This window comes from Phascolarctos cinereus, unplaced genomic scaffold (genome assembly GCF_003287225.1).
Source record: "Phascolarctos cinereus isolate Bilbo 61053 unplaced genomic scaffold, phaCin_HiC Scaffold_1;HRSCAF=81, whole genome shotgun sequence".
NCBI classification, from domain to species: domain Eukaryota; kingdom Metazoa; phylum Chordata; class Mammalia; order Diprotodontia; family Phascolarctidae; genus Phascolarctos; species Phascolarctos cinereus.
This window is the reverse complement of record NW_027555514.1, coordinates 148,601,058-148,613,023: the sequence shown is the minus strand read 5'-3', so window position 1 is coordinate 148,613,023 and position 11,966 is coordinate 148,601,058.

The following is an 11,966-nucleotide window of genomic DNA, read 5'->3' as shown; positions in this document are numbered from 1 at the left end:
ATCCTACAAATCAAATGCAGGAATATTCAGTAACATCATGTGTTTGTTTATAATGATAATAACACCTATTTACATAGTACTTTTAAGGTTATGTAAGGTTGCATAAACCTTATATAAGGTTTGCAAAGTTCTTCATAAATATTATCTCATTTTATCATCACAGCAACCCTGGATGGCAGGTTCTATTACTATCCCTGTTTTATAGACTGTGAAATTGAAGCAGAAAGAGGCTAAGTGACTGTCCAAAGTCAAACAGTGAAGTGATGGAGGTCAAATTTGAACTCAGTTCTTCCTGACTCCAGGTCCAGTGTTCTAACTACCATAGCACCTTGCTACCTCTGACTCACATATTAGGGTAACCAAAGAACAATTAATCTTTTTAATGGTATCATTTAGTATATACATAACACATTAAAATTATTTTAAAAATTATTTTGTTTTTGTAAAGTGGGGTTCTATTTTCCCACAGTTTTGCTTATGGAGTGCCACTAAGCTCTTTTATCTCAAAGCCTATGCTGGTGAAACTGGAGTACTGGAGTTCCTACAAAGCTGGAAAGGCTCTGACTGTAGCATCAGTAACAGACTTACTGCTGTCCAAGAACAAATCTGAGTACAGAGAAGCTTGTCAACATTATATTGCATTTGATGTGATTTCCATAACTATGACATTTTAAGAGTGAGCTGTTCTCCTCATCAATGGCAGTGAACTCTGACATGCCCACCCATTACTCCATGCAGTACTGAAGGCAGTTAAAAAAAAAAGACATCCAAAGAAATGAAGAGTTGTTGGACCTGATAACAAAACATATGAAGAAAACCTGTGATGAAGGTGACACAGTTTTAATAGCATTGAAGAATTGATGTTTGAACCGTCTCGTATAGAAGATACCAAAGGAATGGAAAACATCATCTTGGATGATATCACTTTAAAAGGTTATTTTAACATATAATTGGGGGAAAATAAAGTATATTTTAAAAAGGTTATAAGTAATACGTTGGTTTACCAGCCTATTCTCATTTCTATAAAATCTTTGCTGAAAGCATATACAAGTATTCAGGGTAACTGATGAAAATATGAGAAAGGATCTGGATGGCTTTTTCAGACAATAAGGAAATAATCTCTAGAAAAGTCATATCACTAACTGAAAAGTATAGAGAATGCAGGCTCTCTGTTTATTCTTTATTGATTACAAAAAAGAATGACAGTAGAGCAAAATACAGTGCTAAAGGTTCTGCAATAATGTATCTCTAATGCAAGTGTTAAGATCACACTACAATTCTGTAATTAAAGCAAGCAGAAATATTTTCAACAATTCTCTTCTTATCAGTCTAAAATCAACTATCATACAAGAAGATACATGCTGACCAGAGATGTTCACCACTCTCATAGAACATGTAAATCACAAGGTTCAAATGAAAAATGGATTCTAGATGATAAAATGTTCTAGGTGTTTCTGTATATGAATAGTATTATGTGAATTTTTGGCCCTTCTCTATTATAATACCCCCATAGAGGAGGCACTATACTATGGCCATTATATCATGGCCACTCAAAATGAGCTGCTTATCTACTTTGTGTGTCACAATACTGACAAGATATATTGTTTATCTACTTTGATTTTTTTCCCGTGTAGATTTCCAGATCAATTTGTTTAATTAGTCTGTCTGTCTGTCCATCTGTCTATCTATCTATATGTTGGACAGGCACTGAAGATGGATTGTAAACTGGGTACATGATTCAATGGATGAGGTGGGTTAGTGTTGGATTGAACGTATGAAGTTTTCGGTACTTTCAGTGATTTTACTGAACTGTACCCAGCCTCAAAAATCCACTGTTAATAAAACTATCTATAGTCATATGCAAAAAATGCTCTAAATCATTATTGATTAGATAAATGCAAATCAAAACAACTCTGACATACCACCTCATACTTATCAGATTGGAAAATATGACAGAAAAGGAAAATGATAAATCTTGGAGATGTGGGAAAACTGGAACTCTAATGAATTATTGGTAGAGTTGTGAACTCATCCAACTGTTCTGGAGAACAATTTGGAACTATGTCCAAAGGGCTATAAAACTATGCATACTCTTTGACTCAGCAATACCATTACTAGGTCTCTATCCCAAAGAGATCACAAAATGGGAAAAGGACCCACATGAACAAAAATATTTAGAATAGCTCTTTTTGTGATAGCCAATAATTGGAAATTGAGAGGAAGCCTATCATTTGGAGAATGGCTGAACAAGTTGTGGTATATGAATGTAATGGAATACTATTTTGCTATAAGGAATAATGAGCAGAGAGATTTCAGAAAAACCTGGAAAGACTTACCTGAATTGATATGGAGTGAAATGAGCAGAACCAGGAGAACATTGTACACAGTACCAACAACATTGTATGATGATCAACTTTGATAGTTTTAGCTTTTCTCAGCAATACAATGATGTTAGGTAATTCTAAAAGACTCATGATGGAAAATGCACATCTAGAGAAAGAACTATGGAGTCTGAATGCAGGTAGAAGCATACTATTTTCACTTTTTTTGTTTTTCTATTTTTCCTTTCTCGTGTTTTTTCCCATTTCTTCTGATTCTTCTTTCACAGCATGACTAATGTGGAAATATGTTTAACTATATATATTTATATATGTTTAACCAATTTCTGATTGCTTGCCATTTTGGGGAAGGGGGGATGAGAGAAGTAGGGAGAAACAAATTTGAAATTCAGAGTCTTATAAAAGTGAATGTTGAAATTTTTTTTAAAAATCACCACTAAATATATACCTGCTGATACTGTATTCCATATGATTGAAAAATGGAAGGCCAAAATCTAGAAAGAATCAATAATGCAGATGACCCAAAGGCCAATCAAAAAAAAATCAATAATGCAGATAACTCAAAGGCAAATCAAAAACTGTAGCATAGAACAAATAGGATTATAGTGTACACACAGCAAGATAATACCACTATGACTTATACACAGGAAGTGGTATAAGATATTTTCAAGGAAGTGTATGACCAAAAAAGATCTACACAAAATAAAATGAGAGTGAGGTAACAGATAAGATGAAGTGCGTTTTGTACTGATACCTGAGGAATATTAAAAGACTCAGAGGAAGGACTCTAACATATTAGGTAGGTTCTTTATGGAAAAAATAATAAAACAGTATGGTATTATAAGTCCTGGTGAACTGTGACAGGGATGATTTACATTATAGTGTCTGATGTGTGGCTGCCATGACCCCTTCTAGTTATTGGTAATGACATAGTTTTGCTTCTCATGATTTTGTAACTTCCAGAGCTTCCTTCCTTACTCTGAGAAGTATAGATGACTCAGTAATGCTTGCTATTGAATATATGTAACATGTATATGTCTATATGTAGATATAGTGCTCTCTGTATGCATATAGATATACATAATACATACACACATATGTGTGTGTATATACCTATATCTATCTATCTACCTATCTATCTATCTATCTACCTATCTATCTATCTATCTATCTATCTATCTATAATACACACATTTGTGTGTTTCCATAGGGACAATGACTAGATCTGTGATTTCATTAATATAAAGAATTTCTAGATGAGGAAACTCCAATTAGCAATGTAAGTCAGCAACTTTACTGAAACTTAACATCTTAAAGAGTTGCCTTGAGCACTGAGAGGTTAAATGACTTGCCTAGGGCCACAAAAGCACCATATATTAGAGACAGGACCTGAAGCCAGGTCATCCCAGCTCTATGACCAGCTTTCTCTCCATTAGGCCATGCTGACTCATTATATACACATAGTTTCATTAACATGTAAATTCTGTATTCCCTTTAGCATCTTTGTGTATCTGGTTTATTTCATCATCTTAATGGAAGCTGAATAATTATTTTTCATGTCTAATATCCCAAGGAAGAAAACATAATCACCTCCATAAGTCCTTTGATTTCTCACTTGAGAGAACAACCCAAGAGAATTCTTCTTCCATTTGTCATTATTTTTTAAAGACACAATTATCTGGGAAGATTTATGCTTACATAACTTGACTTGTGTTCTATAAATATTAATTATATCTTGCTTTTTTTATTTTACATCCAGAACTAGCTGAGATCTTTCCCTATTTTCTCATTAATAATCCCATGAGGTGTCCAACTCAGTCTAGATTTCCCCATAGCACATGGTATCATATCTTCCTTAACATCTCCCTTGTTAACCAACCATCAGGAACATTCAATTTTCATTTTCTTATGCCCACTCCCTCCCCTTCACAAACTGATGTTCTCTACTATCTGAAAGTCTAGATCTAGAAGTAGCATTAGAGATAACAACTTGCTTGTCACTAGTCACTTTCCTTGAACCCCTGGAAAGGAGCATCTCTAAAATATCAGACAGGACATTTCATTTTTAAGAAAGGGAAAGCTGAGAGGTAATGTTTGGAGCTGCTGCACAAGCATCCTGATTCAGACATGGATTTGGAGTAGAGCAGCCTCCCTCTCCTATCTCAATCACTCTGTGAACTTAGTTATCTATATAAACTATTTTTAAATATCATGTCTTGTGTACATGTCTCCTCCCTCACACTCTACCTCCTAGAATGGATATTGGATTTTCATATAATCACTTATTTGGAGAGTACTTTGGTGATACATGTAAGAATGACTGAGCTTTCAGGTGTAGTTCGTAGTCCTATTTAACAAGAACAAGAATTTCTTAGGATGGTTAAGCACAAGATGTGAATACAGTAAGCATTTAATGAATGTTTGTTGAGTATGTTGTTGAAGGCACAGATTGGATCCTCACCAACGAATGGAATCCACACAGATGAGATTCTGAATTCATCATTGTACTATAAGCAGAATGAGAGTACGTGGAGCTATGATATGCATTTTTTTCTAACTAATTGAAACCTCTTTGGTAGATGATGTCCATAAAGCATGAGTTATGTTCCTATGGATCTTGTGGGTTAAATTGTATATGGAGGGCTTGAATGAGGAGGCTATTGCTACCAAAACATAGCTCAAGACTGAGGCTTCAACAGAGAAATTGCTGCCAAAGCTAGATGACCTAGCAGCCCAGGTTCTTTAGAGAAAATGAAATGATAAAAAAAGAACACTTTTTTTCTGATCTTATAGAAAACCAAACATTTCTTTAATCACTTATTACCTTAATTTGAATTAGCAGGCATACTATTCAATCCCATCCCAAATACTTCCTGGTTTTCTGACCATGGAAGGGCAAATTTCCTCAGGGAAAATTAGAATTTAGATGATTTTGTGCTCTCCTTTCCAAGTTTCCCTTGACAACATAAGAAATTTTGTCATTTCTGGGAATACAGCAGAAAACAAAAACAGTCCTCAGCTCCTATCCCAAAACATAGGCAAACAACATATAAAATATATAACAAGCTTTATTTCACTACACAGAAAATACAAAGGACTTACAAGCACATCAAAAGTAAAAACAATTGTTTCCTTTTATAAGGAGCTCCACATGCCTCAGGGACCTACACAGTGTCCCAGACATATGGTATTATAATGGTGTTTATGTCCCCACCCAAACTTAGAGCTGTCCTCCTTTTTCCCTGGACTGCACAGTCCGCATAATTCATAATACCAAATGAAGAGCAAGACACAATTTTGTCTTTCAATGCTTTTACTAAAACTGAGGTCCAAACCCAGGTTGGTCCTGGGATTCAGCATTATTTGGGAACTCATCCTCTAGGCCTAGGAAGCTTCATTCAAAAACTCCTTTGTTGCTCTACCACTGCCATCATTTTGTTTTTGGGTAGTTCTGCATGTGGCCTGGGAGCGCCTTTCTCTAATCAATTTATAGAGACCCATACACACTTTGATCTGGCTGTAGAAACATGGATCTTTAAGCTTTTGAGAAAGGAAATGGTGCTACTTACATGGTAATTTAGGAATAGGATACTTGTAAGTGCCAGCTCATGAAACAACCCAGTTGGTAGACATTTTATAGTGTGACTTGATGGGAGTGGGCAAGGGGGAAAACACATGCATACAAAATATTTATTCCATCAGCTTGCTACAAAACTTTAAATCCTCACCATTTAAAGAACCCATTTGAAGAAAGGTCCTGTCTCAAGAAAAGTTTTATTATAAAGAAAATATATTACCATGCAGGGGCAAGACATTGAGTGACTACCATTGTCACTATTATATTAACATAGATTGATTTAGTCATGTGCATAAAATGATGAGTTTTGGTGGATAAAGAAAAATGAGGAAGGGAAGTCTTATGGAGGCAAGATGTAGGAGAGCTATCACTATGGTTATTTCTACACAGGTCAGGGCTGGCTTAGGAATAAGCTTCCCTGATATAAAGATAGTTCCTGGCTAAGAAATGAAACAAAACAAATAAATGTTCCCCAGTCTACTGGGTGATAACTGAAATTACTTTAAAAGAAGATCATTTCTGGATTAAAATATATGGATAGGTGATACACAGCCAAATTAATTCATATTAAAACACAAATAGCTCAATTCCATAGGGTTTCATCAGAAAATGTTTTGATGAGTAGGTGGAAGAAAAGTATGAAGGCACTGGGTATTTGAAAGGGGGCAGTGAAGAAACACTTTTGAATATAGAAAAGTGGAGGGGAGACAAAAACAAATTTCACATCTTCCACAATTTTAGCTAGGTCCAACACTGTCTAAAGCCTACCCTAACACTACTTCTTATAAGACATTCATTCATTTGTGAGTTTATAATGATGACACTCCGAAGCTGTTATACTTTCTAAGTGGCTCTCTTTCAAATGTGTACTTTAGGAGATTTTATAAAATATATTTTGACAATTTATCTCCCACTGTCTTTGTTAACAGGGAAGGTTTTGACGTGAAAGTCATTCTCTTTACCACACCTTAATGCAGTTTAGTACTGAATAGCTTTGCAACAGAAGTATAGGAGGTACATCATCAAAGTAAATGACAATTAAAGTATAAGTGGGAACACAATCATACTTAAAATAAAAGAAAACCTCAGAATGAATCAAGGATCATCTGGGACAGTATAGTTCATAAGTATTTTAAAATGCATTTAAACATTCATTTTCAAACTGAAAATCCATAACTGTATACTTTTACATCTTTTTCTCTTTTTCAGCAACCTTAGAAAACCTGAATTTGACCCTTACCTAGAAACAGTTTCAAATAAAATGTAGAAGCTAAATGCTAAGTAATACTGTGATTTGGAATGCAAATACAGTAATTTCAATATAGTTGTATAAAGCTTCAATTACAATTTATATACTATGTTAGTGAACAATAATAGGGTAGTACTGTGCAGATATTGTATTTAGAATTTTAATTTCCTTTTGATTCCTTCTAACCCAATGTTTTATATCTTTTCATTCAGAAAGACAAAACTATTCACTGAAAACCCAATGTCAACAATATAGGGTAGCTTTTCTCTTTAAAAATATCATATGATCATATTAATAGACCTTTCTATATAACATGTATTTATTAAGTACCTATAAAGCATAAGACTTTGTCCTAGGGAAACAAAGAAAAAGAAAAGACAGCTCCTTCCCCTCAAAGAGATTCTACTACACTAGAGAGAAATAGATAAGCACATAAAAATAATTTAAAGAGGGAGAAAGCACCAATGAGGGGCATCATCAAAGGTTTCATGTAGGAGGTGGAATTGTAGCTGGGGTTGGTAGTTAAAAAACAAACAAGTATTTATTAAGCATCTATTATGTACAAGCTATATAACTATATTTATATAATACATACCTATATCCATATCTATATGTACATATAAGACCTTCCTTGGTAGCGATGGGTAGAAGGGGTGAAGGAGAGAAGCGGAGGGGTGAAGACTCTTAAATGTACAAATAATCTCAAGATTTTTTGACAGCTATTTCAACCACTTTTAAAAACCACATTTAAAAAAAAAGTTGGAGGCAGCTAGGTGGCACAATGGATAGAACACCCACCCTGGAGTCAGGAGGACCTGAGTTCAAATCCAGCCTCAGACACAACACTAGCTGTGTGACTCAGGGCAAGTCACTTTTCGCCAATTGCCTCACCAAAAAAAAGGTTATTTTACCAATATTATGCTATAAGTGAATAAAAAAAAATCTTTAATTTTTTTTGTCAATAAAAGAATAAGCTACATAGTATGTAATGGTAAAGTATCATTTAGCTGTTACATGAGCTGTTTTAACTCATCTTCATGTAGAGCTTTGGTATGAACATACAAAAACATATGAAACATAAAAATTACAAAGAAGAGCTGGAGCAAATGAAGCCATAAATGAAATATATGACCAAAAAGAAGAAGCCTTGGTCACCTGTGGACAATGAATGAGAACTAATGGAAAGCCCATGAGGTTCCCACAGGTATCCTTGAATTTTCTAAAGAAAGCAAGGGAGGGTACCAGCACTGTGGGTGGACCTCTTGTGGTAAACTTATGGGAGGAAATGTGCAAGAGCTGCACAGGATGAATAGGCATGGATAGGTTTCCATCTCCATTGTTGGAGGAAACATCCATATGAATGACATCACAGATCATTTGAGTATTTCCTCACAAACTTGTGAGGCAGTTAGTTCAAGTATTATTCCCATTTTACAAAAAAGAAACCTGAGATTCAGAGAGGTTTTATAACTGGCCCTGGCTAGTGAGCATCACAGCTGGTTTGGGTGGCCCACTATATATATATTTAAATTCTAATCATCAATTAAGTGCCTATTATGTACAAAGAACCTGGGTCTACTATTTCCCTTTCTGAATCCTGGTCAAAGTATCATACATGTAGAGATGGAAGGGAACTTGGAGATCACTAAGTCCGACTCCCTTATTTTACAGATGAAGAAACTAAGTATCAGAAAGGTCAGAGACTTGCCTAAGATCATTTAACAAGTAAATGGCTAAGGCAGTATGGAATGCAGGTCTTCCTGACTCCAATTCAAACACTCAGTCTGGGAAAACATACTCCCTCCCACAATACCAAAAATTAATATTTGCCAACAAAGGCTGCTTACATACTGATCTGAAAATAGAAGTTCCAGTACATGGATTCCAAAGACAAAGTTCCTTTTACTTCCCCTTTTTGTTCTTTTTCTCCTTCCTCCCCCTCCCAAAGATTCACCCATCTCCAATTCAGGTACTTATTCCCTCTGGCTGCCCCTGATGGACCAGGAATATCTATGTAGGACCTTCTTGTTAAAGGAAGTGGTTCCTGCTCTAGTTCTATCCTTCTCTTTTTTCCTCATCTAAATATGTGTCCCATTACCTCAAGACTTGTTAGCTGTTAAACAATTCAAAATAAGGTTTGATTGGCCAATATTAACTTAGTATTTTACGAGGAAGTTACATCTTAATAGGTACTACTGGAGTAGAATATCATAACCCAAAGAAGTGACTCCAGGTTCATAAGCTATCAGGTACTTATGCTTATTTTTAGATGTAAAAAGTCCTTTCAGCAGCATCCCTTAAGGTGTTCAGACCTTCACCGAGTAGGACCATTCTGGTTGATTGCAGAGCGAGCACTGATACATCATCCACTCCTTGTTTCTTTATGTCTTCATGATTATGTTGGAGACTCACTTTCTTCATACATAGCTTTTCCAAATTGGGTATACCTGTTATCTTGAATTTTAGATCTCAAATCATCTAGTTCAGCTCCATTATTTCACATGATGAAACTGAGAACCAGGGATTTGAAATAACATGCTGAAGGGTCATATAACTTATTAATAGTAAAGCCTGGGCCTCAATTCATGCCTTTTTGCAATTAGGCTGAGATCTTTTCCGGTATGCTGCTGCTCATATATTTACAACATTTATCTCCAGATGTAATGTAAGCTTTTTGGGGGCAGGGGCTGTGTGATTTTGTCTTTGTGTATGTAACATGTGTATGAGTCTACCATGTGTCTACTATGTGTCTACTATGTGTATGTAATACATAACACAATGCCAGACACATAGCAGAAAGCTAATAAATGGTTGTCAAGTGACTGATTATATATCTCAATTGAATAAGGAGAATCTATGTTTGTGTTGTGTTTCATTTGTGTGTTTCTGTGGATGTGTATATATAAGCATATATACAGATGTTCACATACACTAGCTATTAATGGTGATTAACCATGAGTAAATTGGCAGATCACCTTACACCTTCACTGATCCTTCAATTAACTGGGTTTTTCTTCACAGGAGCTCTTAACACATCATCAAGCATCTGGGAAGCAATTGAGGCAATGTCCCATGGTTGTATAGTCTTTTGTATCTGAGGTTATTTTAAGCAGTTTTGCTTTAACAATCTTTATGATGGACTTCAGCTATTGGCATATATCCAATACATATTGTACTTGTCTTCCTTATTACTTTGTTAGCTCCTTTAACTTCATTTGCTAATGCCCACAGTGCTTATTTCAGTGGCCTTTGGACATGATGTGCTTAGTGATGGAATTCATTCACAGGGTTCAAAAGTACAAGAAAGGAGGCAAATGGAAAGGCGATCAGATACAGTCATCCTAGTGTTGTGTTGACTGCCATACACTCAAATAATGGTCAGAATGTGGTTTCAGACTCTGTTTGCTTCCGTTACTTGATGATCTGCTTTCACTTGCAGTCAACTGAAAACAAACAAACAAATAAAACATTAATTCTTCATTAACAATTATGTGGAAAAGTCTGAGACATTTAATCAGGGAGAAATGGATTATACTCAGGTTATTGATTTTCAAAGAATAACAAAATATAAGCACACAAATGTGGCAGTATAATATAATATAAAGAGTTAACAGAGTTGGAATCAGATAAACTGGTTTCAAAATCTGCTTTTGTCTCTATCTGTGTGACCTAGGGCAGGTTACTTACCTTCTCCAGACCTCAGTTACCCCATCTGTAAAATGAGGGGTTGAACTAAATGGCCTTTAAGATCTCTTCCAATTCTAAATCAATGATCCTTTCACAGGATCATGCAATTCTCTCTTTTAGTCTAGATCTGAGATTTTACCAGAATATGGAACTATTGGTTAGCAAACTCTCTCTGCCAAGCAACTTTTTTATCCAGTTTTGGTCTTCGAGCATTGACTAGGGTACTGTAATGTAAAGTGATTTTTCTAAGGTCACATAGGTAGTGTATGTCACAGGTCGATTTTAATCCAGTTTTTCCTCATTCAAAGGCAGATGATATGCTGCCTCTACCTTGAAAGTAAAACTTTCTTTTTCAGATAAGTAACTGAGTCAAATAGAGGTCAAGCAACTTGTTCTTACCCAAGTAAGTGACCAAAGCAGGATATGGACTCTGTTCTTTCTGCCTCCAAGTTTAACACTCTATCTACTGTGCCATCTAGCTGTCTCTCAAAGTAAGTCTTTATGTGGGATAACCTTTTCTGCCAATATTATGTTTGGACTAACCTTTCTAAGTGTTTTCTGGAAAAGAAGACAAAGAAACTTTGAGAATGTACAACACATGATCAGTTCTCTATCTCACAGAAGATCTGTTTCTAGAATTAGGAAGGGAAGCAGCAACAGCACATCTGGGTAGAAAACTATGAAGAGGCAAAATACAAAATAGCAACTTTACAAATTCTGGGGCAAGTTGAGCCTCCAAAGGTTCTTCTGATTAAATTCTTGTAGAATGACATTGCAATTATATTATTTATATGGGCTCTCCAATTCCAGCTCTCCAGTTTCTGTGTCTTGAAAGCAAGTCCATAGTACTTTGTCCTCAACTGTCATCCCTACTCTTGCCCAGGCCCATTCAGCTTTATGATTATTTCAACCTCCTTCTGGTCACTTGTGTCCTTGACACCACTTTTTCCAGCTTCCTCCAAGAACTAGCTTAAGCAGTCACTCATTCTTCTCTAGTTTATATTCAGTGTCTTATTGGATTTTTCTCATAAACCTACATTCTTAGGTGTTCCCAATTCCAAGACAAAAACAAAAAACAAGAACAAAACAAAATCTTTCCTTGATTCTTCTAACT